The following is a 14134-nucleotide window of genomic DNA, read 5'->3' as shown; positions in this document are numbered from 1 at the left end:
TCTTGGGCGCCCCGCAGGGATATGACTCTTTAGGGTTCTTCTAGCTAGTTTGGGTGCTCCCATGAAAGAACTGCAGCTTGGGACACTTCCCTGCCTCAGTTGCCATCTTTCCGGGCTGTCAACTGTCCTTCCAGTTGTTTTGGGCAACCAGCCTCTTCCTGGAAGTCAATGGGATTGTTAAGATTGATAAGACTTGTAATACACCGCATGGGGCAACCTGGATGTATCATCAGTGATTCTCAATATGAAGCTGCAAACACTCACTAGCCAATACAATGGGTAAAGTGTAAATAAAAAAATACACTGTAGAATAAAAATTACTTGCATCCCTGCTGCCAGTAATTTACTGTCGCCACTCTGCTGGTGGTAAGACACGTGCGTCGGCACAAATACACATCACGTGGATTGAACAGGATTCGAACCGAATTACTTTCAATAGCAGGACGATCCTCTCTACCACCTGAGCCGGAGCCGCCTGTATTTTATCATTCCTTGTAGTTTACATAAATTTGGCACCGTCTGTGCTTTCAAAAGGCCGTATTTTGCTGAGTAGCCACTGCTTGCAAGTGTGCGCACACATAGCAAGTGTTGTTTTTCTCGTTCGTTCAAGGTGGCAATCTGTTGCAAAGACAATATAATGGTCTAAAAGAATCCCCACATTAGAGAAAACAGTAGCCAAACTGACCCAGAGGTACATGAACACTCACTTAAAAGAAATCCTCACAAAAATGTTTTTGCCCAATTATAGTGACCCAAACCAAATCATTGCAAGGGAATGCAACAATTGCAAGAGAATGCAAATTTTTGCAAGGGAATGCAAAGATTGTTTTTGGCAAAATAATGCAAAACATTTTCTTCTGTTTTCTTCCATTGATTCTCAACCAGCGTTTTTTTTTTTTATCTGTAAGAAATATTTAACTTGGTAAGTATTTCCTTGCTTTTATTATTACATTAAATCGCTCCCTTCTCTGGTCTTTGGAAACATTCAGCAACTATTGGCGTATATCCAGAAGACCTTGTTCATGCTTGTGTGTATGAAGGCATACCGTATTTTCCTGACTTTGAGTCGCAGTTTTTTTCATAGTTTGGCCGGGGGTGCGACCCATAATAAGGAGCGACTTATATGTGAAAATATTAACATATTATACTTGATCATTAACACACTTTACTCACTTAACCTGATATTTTCACTTTAAAACGCATGAGGGCGCACTGGGCCTGTGGAATAATTGGAACTGCAACGGAGTCATCCAGCCATCCATGCATTTTATGAACCGCTTTTCCTCAAGAGGTTCGCGGGCGCACTGGAGCCTATCCCAGCAGCCCTCAGGCAGTAGGCAGAGGAAATCCTGAACTGGTTGACAGCCAGGACACACATAGACGAAAACCATTCACACTTGCACTCACACCTACAGAAAATTCTGAATGGTCAATAAGCCTACCATGCATGTCTTTGGAATGGCACGGGGAGAACATGCAATCTCCACACAGGAAGGCCAGAGCCGGAATCGAACCCACAACCTCTGCACAGTGAGGTGGACGTGCTAACCCACCTACTGGGTTTATAAACAACCTAACTTCTCTTAAGAATTTGACCAACCCAGGAAGTTGGGTTGAATTGCACACAAAAAACTGGCAGGCAGTGGGCTTTTTATCCTTTCTTTTCTTGTAAGGCTCCTTATTAATGTCACCAAATGAACTTTTAAAAAATCGATCCGTTGGTATGCGATCTGGCGTATATCTCAATTGCAAGAGGTGTTTCATGTCATCCGTTCCCAACATGGATCTGTGCATTAACATAAACTAGACATAAAAATGACCTGACGTTCATCAAACTTTACAATAGTGCTCTCTTTTTCCATCAAAGCCCCAATGTGGGATCTGGAATCTGCCTCACACAAACACTTGAATACTGGCATGCATGTGGCGAGCGACTGATTAAGGACATTTCATCCATTCATCTACCTACCACTTGGTTGCCATATCATATAGATACCATATCATCTGTAAAAACCAGGGATGTGATAGTGAGGCCATCAAACCGAACGCCCTCAATACTTCAGCGGCGCCGAGAAAATCTATAAATATTGTGAACAGAATAGATGATAAAGGGCAGCCTTGGCGGAGTCCAACCCTCACCGGAAACAAATCTGACTTTTGGCCTTATGACTAAGGGGGACCAAACTGACATTGGTGGTGTGGGACTAAACTGCCTTAACCAATGGGTTTGGCACCCCATGTCCCTAAATCAGTGGTTCTTAACCTTGTTGGAGGTACCGAACCCCACCAGTTTCATATGCACATTCACTGAACCCCTCTTTAGCAAATTTATTTTTTCTTCAAATTCAAGACATAAATATATTTTACTGGTGCACAAAATGAGCCGTGCATGATCATCACCTTGTTCAAAGAACAAAACCAACACAATGCATGAACTCAGAATAAATTATATACCTGCAAATCAGTGTGACTTCTGCTGTTGCCTTTGCAAGACCAGTTCAGATATGCGTCATCACAAATTTACACGATAAATCAGGTATGTTCGGACCTCCAGTGGAGGCTCTGCCAAACCCCTGAGACCGAACCCAGGTTGTTCTTAACCTGGGTTCGAACACACTGCTCTAAATGAAGCGCTGAATCAAATTTACACTCCATGACATATTCTTCATGGGTAACGTCAATCTTTGGTAGCAGAAGTCCCTCCTCTCAACATTCAAAATGGCATGCGAGACAGATGGTAGTTTGTTTAATTCAGCATTATACTCAATTTTAAATAGCAAAAGAGTGAATAAAACCCCATCAGACGGATTTTTTTCCTCAACATCACAACTGCTCTTCTCTGATTGGTTCCTTTGAACTGTCCGTTTGCTCAGGTTTGCCCCACCTCAGAAATGTGTATAAATGTGACTCCCCTACTCGACGACTCCCTGGTACAGCATTGGTCTGACTTGCGAGGCCAAGACCCCCTCAGCAACTTTAAAGTAGCCACACTGTGCCGTCCTATCGAGATCGCTGTCACAACAATTTGACATGATTCTCGATTTACTTTGTCATTTAACGAGCAACAAAACAAACTACTAGCAGACGAGCTTGATACGTTCCTCACCCTGCTGTACAAGTAGAGTTTGCTGTGAGGACAAAGTTCTCCCTTTTTTGACAATGGCCCAAGTAGGGTTGCAGTAAACACAAGGTTTCCCTACTAAATAAAGATCAACATCAGACCACTTTGTAACATCTTCCTTCCACTCTGTAATCTCGTAGGAATTGGCAATTTCATTATACAACTGCATTGTAAAATGACAATAAAGGGCATTCTATTCTATTCTAAGTTGCTTTCCATCGGGCAATGTTAGTTCTTTAAAGTAGTCTTCACAATCCTTTACAGCTTTCGGCTCGTGTGTCCATATTATTAACGAACCCTACTGTCCTTGTTGCACCAACGCTGCATGCGCATCCTGATATCATCATTGTTTCCAAATGTGGAAAGGAGTCAATAATGTTCAAACGTCAAATTCAAGTGTTATGTGGAGAGGCGTCCTTATCTAAAGGACATATTCGATTCCCTAAATATCCGTTTGGAAAAGCACTCATGTATAGTGTGTGTGATACTGTCAGGAAATTACAGTATACAATATTTTAAATTAAGATATAAAAGAAATATTTGCGGTTCTCTCCATCAAATCATCTCAGTTTAGAGATTGCATGCTTGCCAGGTTTTGCCCCCCTATGCTCTAGCTTTTTTCTACATCACCAAAAATTGTGTTTGTCAGGATATTTGAAGATTCCAAATTTCCTGTAGATGTGAATGTGACTTCTGATTGCTTGCTTGTCTATAAGTGTCCTGCCATTGACCGGCAAGCAGTCCAGGGTGTAGCCCACCTGAAATCAGTTGGGATAGATTTCAGTTATCGAAACCACAGTTACCATACTTCCAATGAGTATTCAGTTGTTTTCTTCGGTAAAGTCTGACAACGATACTGATTTGCACCTTCCAGTTGTTTTTCTGCAGTAAGATCATACTTTCTTAAGTCTCTTGATGTTTTCCCCTTTTTCTTCTAGCGCCATATCACAGACTCCACCCATGGTGACTGTGATTCAATAGAGAAGCATTCTACTTTTATTGATGTGAGCACAAACCAATCACAGCACGCTGGGCTCCCTCAAGCTGCCAGCCAATCCCAGATACCCTTGCTGTACACATGACACGGTGTGCTGCTGTCCATCATATACCTCATATATAGTGCATGCAGGAAAATGTGGAGCAGTTTCCTAACTTGTGTCTTGTCATTTGTGTGTGTGTGTGCGTGTATGTGTGTGTGCGTGCGTGCATGCGTGTGTACTACGTGTGCATGTCAGTGTGTGAATTTGTGCAGAGTGGGGGGTGGATGCATGTGGGAATGTGGTTTCTTGTTTATCTATGTAGCTGTGCAGAAGGCGCGAGAGGGAAAGAAGGAGGGCGTGAGGGAGGGAGAGAGGGAGAAAAAGAGAGAGAGATTTGTGAGCCATTTGTATTTGCAAACTCCTGGCTGAGGTCCCACTGGCGGCAGGAAGATCGGACTGAAAGAGTGCATGGTAGGATTGTGCTCCTGTGTGTGTTTGTGCATGTGTCTGGTTGAGACATACAGATAGAGAGGGAACGCATTAAATCCATTTCATCCATACTGGCCCCGAACATGGAAGTGTTGTCCATTTCCACTACCCAACCAACATAGATTGCTGTTGTCCAACTTCTGGCCCCATTGCCGGTAAGTATTTGAACTGATTGACCTTCTCTTTTCCCCTAAAAACCTTACTGATAATGCATGTCGTCAGCACTTTAGCATGTTGTAATTATTTGCCTGACTTTAGTGCACTCTATAATGTTTCACTGAAATTTATACGACATTTTATTTCTTAAACAACGTGTGTAAAATAAGTTTTAACACTTTTACTTCCAGCAAAATAGTGGCATGTTGTGTGATCTTAATGTGTGTGAGAGTGTACAGTTTTTTACGTGAGAGTGAAAACAGACAGCGACTGTGTGAGGGAGAACTTTGAGAAGAATGTATATGTGAGCGCGCAACGAGACAGAGATTGTGCATGGCGGACAAAGTGTTCCGAGTGTGAAAAGTGTGTGTGCATGTGTGCGTGTGTGCATGTGTGTATGTGTGTGTGTGCGTGTGTGTGTGTGTTGTGCGTGTGATTTAGTGTTTGCTCTGTGGGAATGTAGACTGCAGCAGGCAGTAGCTATGTTTGACTGGGAGGAACTGAGCCAGACAGAAGACAAAAGCGAGCGGGGCAATCCAGACAGGGTAGGTCAGCCATTAGAGGCTGAAGCGGCGGGACAGGGCAGCCAGCTGCTCCTGCAATGGGAGGGGATCCCCAGCCATTGGTGATCAAGATGGGTTAAATGTGTTCCTTGTAATTTTCTGTTTCTCTAACACTGAAAAAAAAATCCTTTGGTTCCATTGGAATTACCTCGTTCAGACGTGTGCATCAGTTGCGCAGGAATTAATGTGTTTAACTAGCATTTATCAATAGAATATTTCTGAGGAAAAGAGTAGAACATCATATCAGTATCAGGCGCAACCAAAAGTTAAGTAGATCTTTTTTTCTGTAAACTTGCTTTGCATACCATTTGGAGATAAGATTAATCTTCTTAAATTATTGGTTTAAATCTTTCAAGTGCATACCATTCTGAAACAGTGAGAGTACATATTCAAAAATCGATTTCTTGCCACAGTTTCTAAATCCGCATACAAGGGGAAATGCAGAATAGGAAGTCTAAGTTGAGAGGTGGTTATAGATAGATGATGAATAGGAGAGAATGTCGTTTTTACACAGGCTATATTTCGTTCTTTCCTTGGTTTTCCCCCATCAACTCACATGGGAAGTCATTGGAATGTATTTAGTGAGAGGAAATGATGGCTTTTCCTATGTGGCCTTTTTTGTTCTGGACTGCTCTTGTCCAAATCTCTTAATCCACTGCAAAAGGTTGAGTGCATAAGAGAGTAATGACAGCAACAAAAACATCCCTACAGCCTACCAGTATACCAAGCTATTGCAAACATACAAAGGCTTAATGCCAACACACAAATCCTTTATGGAAAAACAAGTATTCATATATGATAACTCTATGTGCATACTATCCTCCGAGTTGAAAGCAAAGTAAAATACCTGCACATGTAGAGTCTTGCCATTCTGATACTCATCTGAGCCCACATCACCGGTAATGTCACAGACCCGTTTTCAGTGGCGGCCAAACTCAAAGTCTCATATGTTATATATCGCTTGATTAAAAATGGAAAAATGGGGAGGGGGGGGGGGGGTATTTTCTTCACAAACCGGTAAAGTGATAGCGTGATCATATTTTTAAATTGAAGTACTTCAAATAGATAACCAAATAATGTCATTGACAAACTTGTGTGATGATGATTATTTATTTGGGTTTCCATCGCCAGCTCAGTATCCAAGATTTGATGTTATGCCTGACTGTGCCTCAGATGACAGGACCTCCCGGCATCACTCGTAGAGCTAATGTAGTGTGCTTAGTTCAGAGAGGGCAGCAGTTGTGTAAGCAGCTCCTGTGACCCTTCACCTCAGCCCTGCTAGGACTCAGCTGAGCCCTCGAAGGACTTTGGTCCCATGCTTGACGCTCTATAAGCCCCTCTACATGCTTTGTTCCCTCTCAGGCTTGTGTGTACCTGGATTTGAATAGAAACCAGACAGAAATGGACCCCCTCCCCCTCCCAAACACAACACACAACTGACTGTCTCCTCTGACACCACTCTTGCATGGGACAATGAGGATTTGTTAGTGCTCAACTGAACTGCAAGCCCTGGACACAAAGCATATAGCCTCCCACCGCAGTCCTCAGACCGGGAGTGCAGCAAACTGAAGCACGGGCAGGCAGGACAGCAGCAGGGGGGCCCAGGGTGGGGATTGGGAGCGGGTGGGAGTGGGGGTTGTGTGCTAGGGTGGGATTAGCAGACAAGAGCTCTGAGTTGGGGGATGGGAGCCAAAAATGAACAGGAAATTACTGCCTTTGATGAGGCTGTGGCAGATTCACAGAGACTGAACTCCTCTCGGCATCTTCCCCAGCCATAAAAAAAAAAACTGTTTTAGCAGAAAATGCCAGCAGACTTCCAGGGCCCCGTGTGTCACTTTTCTCTGGCTGCAATGTACTTGTACAGGTGCGAAGTAAACATTGGCAAAAGTTTGCCTCCTCCCTCCCAACTCCGTCTTTATATTTGAACCTTTCCCTCCCCGGCTTTTTCCTCCCCTCCAGACACCATCCTCTGACCATGTCATGGGAATCCTATTAGGCTCAAAGTCGATCCGACCCATTTTCGCCTGCTGAAAAATCAGAATCCAGTCCACGTTGCAAGATAAATAAATAAGCCTTCTGCTTTAAAATATGCCTTCTGTGTTTAAAAAAAAAAAAAAACTGAACTATTAGGCAGAGGAGCCATGGAAAATGCAAAAGTGCAAAAAAATAAGTGCTGGTACTCAATTTTGGCTCATTTGTATTTGGTCATGTTTATTCCAAAACACTGTACGTATATTAATGACAATGATTAATTCAACAATAATTTAACATTCAACATTTGAATCTTTTGCAATACAAATACGCAAGCCTCTCGGTGATATAAGTGAGTTTTTGAGCATGAGGGAAGATGCTAATGTGTGTTCACTGAATATCAGGGTCGATTAGAGAATTTCGTCTGGTCGAGCTACAGCAGATCAGACATTGCCTGCCTAATAAAGCAGCTAGAGGCCGTGGGCCGGTCGTCTGGCGCTCTGACCCACATTGCTCTGATGTGCACGTCACTTCCCATTACTCTGACAATTGGACGGCATATCAGCTGAGCGCACCATGATCTGCATACCCTCCCCACAGGCGTGGCCTTACTCACCGTAACCTCATGTTCTCACTAGCCTTGACTTCAAGAAGTGTGGCATGAGTCACAGTGAGGACATTGCCACTCCGGCTGTCAGACCAAAGTGTCAGTGGTAGATTGGTCACGCAAGCAAAATTCTGAACTTAATGCTAACAAATCTAAACTTTAAGTCATGCCGTGTTGCCATGTCTAATTAATACGAGCAAAAAGATAACACTTACCTTTTACAGCAATGAATTCTAAAACAATAAGATAATCACAAACTTTGAATGACAGAATTGGGCTTTTTTAACTCCCGTGTTAACAAGTAAAGACTCTTCATGCTCTTTGAGTTTGCAAACGATGAAGGCTTGAGATGATAGTGCAGATTACTAAAGCAAAATAGACCAAACTTGAACTATCCATCAATTACCTCATGTACTCAAGACAAAAATGCCTTTACTTAAGTCAGTTGTCGGGGAGCCACACATGTCCTTTATATACATATGGTAATATAAGTGGTTTGGTGGCAGTTCTGCAGCTGGCTGACAGAGACAAGTCTGTTTGCAGGCAGCCTGAAAGATAATTGGCAACTATAGAGTGAAAAGCGGCCTCAGCAACAGATAAGGACTGTGCGGAAAGCTCCATAATCAGCACGGATTAGCAAATGATAAATCATGGGTTCACATAAGTATGCTGTCACTGCGAGAAGAGCGAGAGGTAGGGGGAAAGCATAAGAAGGGAGATTCTGAAAAAGTGGGATAGAGAGAGAGAGGCAGAAGCGCGTGAACAGTCATGAAGATGTGGATGTTTTTTTATGTAATTCAAAAGAAAGACAGAATAATACCATCTAGCAGGTCAGCAGGAGAGACGGGCCGCGAGGGGGGGAAATGAAAAGAGAGGAGAAATTAAAAGCTCTGCCAACACTCTGGCTAATACAATCTTCTGCCTGTCAGATTACCTCCTTTAATCCAGAAAGGTTTAACGCCTCTTAGAAATCTGAAAGAAGACATGAATTCAGCAGAGATTTTCCTCCGCAAGAGAGGAGGAAGGTGCCAGGGAGGGGGGGTTAAGTCTCTGAGCAACTCAGAAAAGCACCGGCCTCAACAGTCATCAAAGTTCTATGCAGAGGATCAACGTCTAAATTCAACCTAACTGACTTTCACCATCGCAGTGTTCATTTACTTCCAGTGTCACGATTTGAGCCTTTGCTTTGAAAGAGCACAAGACCATGTGTGTCGTAATACTGGGACAAAACGATGATCTTAACTTAGCTTAGGCAAAGTTAATCAGGTCACCAGAACACAAAGCACATTGCAGTGGATTAAGGACACAGTGTCCCTGCTGGTGTGATGCAGAAACAACACTCTACTACATCTTCAGTTTTTAAAAAAATGTATGGCTGTCATTGCAGAGACAAAATAGGAGATGATGTAGTCTCAGTGAGTCAAATAGAAGGTAGGAACAGTGCCTGTCATTGGGGCTAAATATGTGTGGGTTGTTTCCCCAGACCAATAGCAACATTTGAAACATCATAGTTTTAGGAACTATACTGGTGGCTTTGGGGTGTGCCCTAATATTTATATTAAAAAAGAAAAAAAAAGCCATGTCTTTTCTAAAAAACAGCAAACCTTTCCGTGCTCATAACTGCTCTTTTTGCTTGGGTATTTGGCCAAAATAAGACTGAGCCACAGTCTAGGCTGTAAAGTAACGTCCTAATCAAACAGTCTGGTTTATCTTTTTGTATCCCAGTGATTTTAACATTTTTAAATCGCAAAAGCGATAATATTAGCTAGCATAGACAGAGGCAGCGTCCTACGGCATGGTGCGGCCAATCTGCACGTCAAAGTCTGTTGCAGATGAAAAAGAAAATGTTTGCGGACTCCAGAGAAATGTCACGGTTAAATTCAGACGACACCCTGCAAAAGGGCGCTTTCATCCCACTTGTTAGAAATTCTCCAAACTACAGTGAAAAAAGCGTGCGATACATATTCATCAGCCTCAGCATTCATGAAATGAGCCGACAAAGCTTTGGAGAGGAGCGAGGAGTGTGACATGCAATGCAGTTCTCTCAGGCGTACGGCACAAGTGGATAAGTCAATGAGAGCCAGATTGACACGATCAAGTGCTTCTGTACCGGGTTCAAAAAGGTGCACAGTACGAACGATATTGACTAAAAAAAAAAAAAAAAAAAGACTGTAAACAGACGGGGCTTCAGAGAGGAAAAGGCAAGAATACTGACAGCTACAAGGATGAGCTGAGGAAAAGACAAGCAGAGAAAGGTAAGTTAGAATCACTGCGGATGCCACATTCGAAGAAATTGCCATCATTGAGAGTCGCAGGTTAATGCTGAGAAGCGGGCTGACAGTGGAGAAAGAGCTTGGCTATAGTCAAGGTTGCTGGTGAATCCCTGCATCCTTGGCAGGATGATCCATGGCACGTGGAGGCTGGGTGATTCTGGAAAAGCTTGGCAGTCAGCCCGAAGGAGTCCATAAACTGGAGCAGGGCCAGGCTAGCCTCTGATACCAGTCTCCAAGTGGGCCACTTTCTTCTGCCGTTGACTCTGAACAGTTAAATAGACTCGAAATGAGCACTGGAAAATGATTTCACCAAAATTCAATCATCGATAAAAGTACATCTACATAAAAATCCAGTTTTCTATATCAATTTACAAAACATGCCAACAAGCATTAAACCAAAAGAAATCTTCAGTTTTTTTATGATTTACTAAGAAATTTCACATTTCACATCTGCGTTTTTATTTCTTACTATTCCACTTTGCGATTTGACAGTGAAAAAGGATATACTAAATTGAACGCACATTACTACAAGAGCGACATTAAACATCCGATTGTACTTCAATAATTAAAGCACATTTGTTGAATTTAATTGAGTTGGCTATGAAGCTGGTGATTGAAATGCTATACTACTGTGTACTTCCATTAGGAGAAGATGAAGAAATGTGGACTGATGGGATAGCGTGTGTAATTTGCTGCGAGCAACCGAGCCTATGTATTTTTAAGCAGGCACCTTACGTAGTTATGGTTAAGATAAGGCTACGACAATATGTTTGTACCAATTGAAGCGAGGTGGTCATCTTGCATCTTTCCTAATCACGTTTTACTCATGCTGCCTAGCTTTTCATTGCCTTGGAAATTCTTTTAGATTGCATGGGCTCAATAACCGGCAACTTTAACTGTCAAAGCATAACTGTAAGAAAAGTGACATTTCATTATCCAGTGTATTTACATATATGACAAGTTTTGTTATTAATCATGTGTATGTGAAGGTGTAGTGCATGTGGGTGTGAATGTATTTGTAGGTAAGATGCTGTTTAGCATGCTGACTGTTTTCAGAAAAGTAAAAGATTTCATCTTGTTAGTGGTGCTGAACCGGGCGGCGGGGTGTTCCCTAAATCAAAACAGATTGCCTACAGTACGTTAGCTCTATCACAGTACCGTGGTCATACCTTTAACACAAGAGGCAAAATCCAGAGTGCAATTTATGAAGTAATGACTTAATTAATGTTTGCTTCAGTTTGCGACAGCTTTGAATACAGCAGCATGGAGGCCTGGTTGTAGACCGGCCGGCAACACGACAGAGTACACTGTGTTCTTCTCATTGTCCAACCCCTGGAATGTGCTGATGAGGCAGGGTTCACACTAGTTCAGTCACATTGTTGCACTCTTCACTCAAGCCCTGTCAAGCGCTCATGCTTGCCCAGCTATTTTTACACGCGACTATACTTTTGCAATTTTTCTAAGTTTCTCGGGATGGCACCTAGTGTCAGTATTAACATCGACAAGAAAGAATTGCCATGTTTAACCATTAGAAAGTAGCAAGTTAAGCAACCAATTTATTTACATGAAAGAAAGCGGGAGGTAGTACAGCGCTATTTGAGAATGAGGAGGAAAAAAACTGAAGTGCATCTCTGGCACACAGCCAACGAGTCCACTTTACCCTAAGCCAGAGGGACTGAAATACTATTAATTCATTACTTGTCTGTGAATGGAAACACACAGCACTAGGAAATGTGGGGAGATGCATTCTTGTGGCAACACGGAGCAATGTGGAGATAAAATAAAAAGACAGTCCACAAGTTTTACTCTAAAGCTGCAAACAAATGTGTGAGATCTTTAGTTAATTTAATTTATTTCATTTAATTTGATTTTCTTGGGGAAGATCCTTCTCCAAGAATTTATATACACTGAAGACTCTGCTGCATTTAATGCAGTGAGCAAGGACACGTGCAAGGTTTTATTCTGAAAATGTATATTCAATGAAGACCCCTACATTAGAGCTTCTGATTGGCATACTCTTTTCTTTCATCAGACTGATCAAAACAGCAGCCCGGCAAAGCAGCAACAAAGTTCATGACAATGACTGGCATTGCTTACTTCCTACAAGGTTTCACTTGTGAATTAAAAAAATAATAATTCTCACTACTTAATAAGTGGCCTAAATTTATCACAAAAGAGGATCGAGAACAAACAGTACAGTGTTCCACATTTCTTCATCGGTGCTGAAGGAACCAAGTCAAGAAGGGAGGAGGAAGACAGTGTATTGTAGCAGAGGTGCAGATAGACAGACATTGAGAGCATTAATAAAACATGGCTGCATGATTTTCCAACCTCAAAGAAGCGAACACAGGAAGGCGCACTCCCAGTGCAGAAGCTGAGGTTCAGCGCAGGGTAAAGGGAACAGTAATCTCTAACTAGCACAACGCTGCAGTGCACTAAGCTGTGGGGCACAGCCACATTCTCTGATCACACTTAGAAGCATTAATTCCACTGCTTCCCCAAGCCAGACTGACAACATGTTCTGCCATTTTATTCATGCTATTTCAGATGTTTCCCCTTCTTTTGTTCCCTCTTTTTGCTGCAGGCAGAAGGAGACTGAAGACAGAGGTGCTCATAACTCTGGAGAAGGTGGGGACGAAGATAAAATGATGATGAGCGAGTTTATCACCATATCTGAGAAGCTATTTTAAGGAAACCAGAGCCTATGCATCATCATCTTCCTCATTCCCTCTGGTTTGCTCTCAACGTCATTTAAACCTCAACACCAGCATGGGTGGTAACCAATTTTGGCACATGGCTTGCCCTCTCAGGCCAAGAGAAACACACAAGCAGAAAGATAAACAGCACTTAAGTTTGAAGGCTTCCATAGTCAACCAATTGATGAAAGCTGAACCTATATCACAGAAAGAACCGATACTGTGGCAAGTTTACAAACACCACATCGTTTAAATTTGGAAATGCAGACATTTTTAAAACAAGTGGTCTGTGTGGCAACCGGCAAGCTACTGTGGGATTTTCCACTTGTCTGAGACAAACTGAAGCTACAGTAAGAAAATTGGAACCAATGGAAATAAATTCAGTCGCGCTTTTCAATTTTTCTCAAAGATTGTGAGTACGAATTAAGAATGTCTTGATACCGATCATTTAATTAGAAAATGAATCCAATCACATCATTTTCAGCTGATCAGAATCGGGGGGAGAATTATTTTAAGGGTCACAAAGCAACAAAATAATATAGACGTACAGAAATATTGCCAAAAGAAAAAATATGTGGATGTACAGGTTTTATTCGACGCAACAGTGCAACACGGCTGGAAACAAGGAGTAAACACTGCTAGTGGGGGAACATTCTCGTAGTAGTTGTGGGAAGCTAACGTGAAGCTAGTGTCATGTAACATTGATAATGTCTCGAGTATGTAAATATTTTACTATTATATCACATATATATGTATATGTATATACATATATACACACTATATATAACCGAGATTTGCAGTGTGTGCAAATTGAGCATGGGGAATGGCAGAAAGAGCTGTGTTTACTCAACTAATGTCTACACTTGGTTTAAGCCACACTGCTCCACTAGCTGTAAAAAACGTTTCATGTTGGGATAGTTTTGTTGATTAAAAATGGACAATCTCGATGCACCCTTTTTTTTTTGCTTAATACACTGCCGAGGGATCGGATCAGAATTCAGTATCATCAGACCCTCAAAATCAAGGGACTCAGACCCGGACTGTCACTCAGGTGCAAAATAATGTGATTGTGTGTGTTAAACTTATGAGGCCAGTTAGAAATCTGCAATCGATCCAACAGCAATGGTGAGGCCCAAAATCTGTCTCGGTGTCCACAGTGAACATTCAACGCTGTCGGTGAGTTTGAACTCAGCCAAAACCATCGACCGTTGACTGTACCCTGAGGGGCACCACAGCACATGTTCCATGATCTTGAAGTACACTGGGAGCCTTTCACCT

The 14134-nt window shown here is 42.2% G+C and overlaps 1 long non-coding RNA gene across 1 annotated transcript; it reads left to right on the top strand.

Moving 5' to 3' along the window:
* Positions 1 to 4218: 4218 nt before the first annotated feature.
* On the top strand, positions 4219 to 13803 carry LOC133154366 (uncharacterized). The gene is made up of 2 exons (XR_009714462.1): positions 4219 to 4745; positions 12745 to 13803. It is a non-coding gene; the product is annotated as an uncharacterized LOC133154366 (long non-coding RNA).
* Positions 13804 to 14134: the final 331 nt, after the last annotated feature.

The sequence above is a fragment of the Syngnathus typhle genome, linkage group LG5, assembly GCF_033458585.1.
Source record: "Syngnathus typhle isolate RoL2023-S1 ecotype Sweden linkage group LG5, RoL_Styp_1.0, whole genome shotgun sequence".
In the NCBI taxonomy this organism is placed as follows: Eukaryota; Metazoa; Chordata; class Actinopteri; order Syngnathiformes; family Syngnathidae; genus Syngnathus; species Syngnathus typhle.
This window is presented reverse-complemented; position numbering and strand designations above follow the sequence as displayed.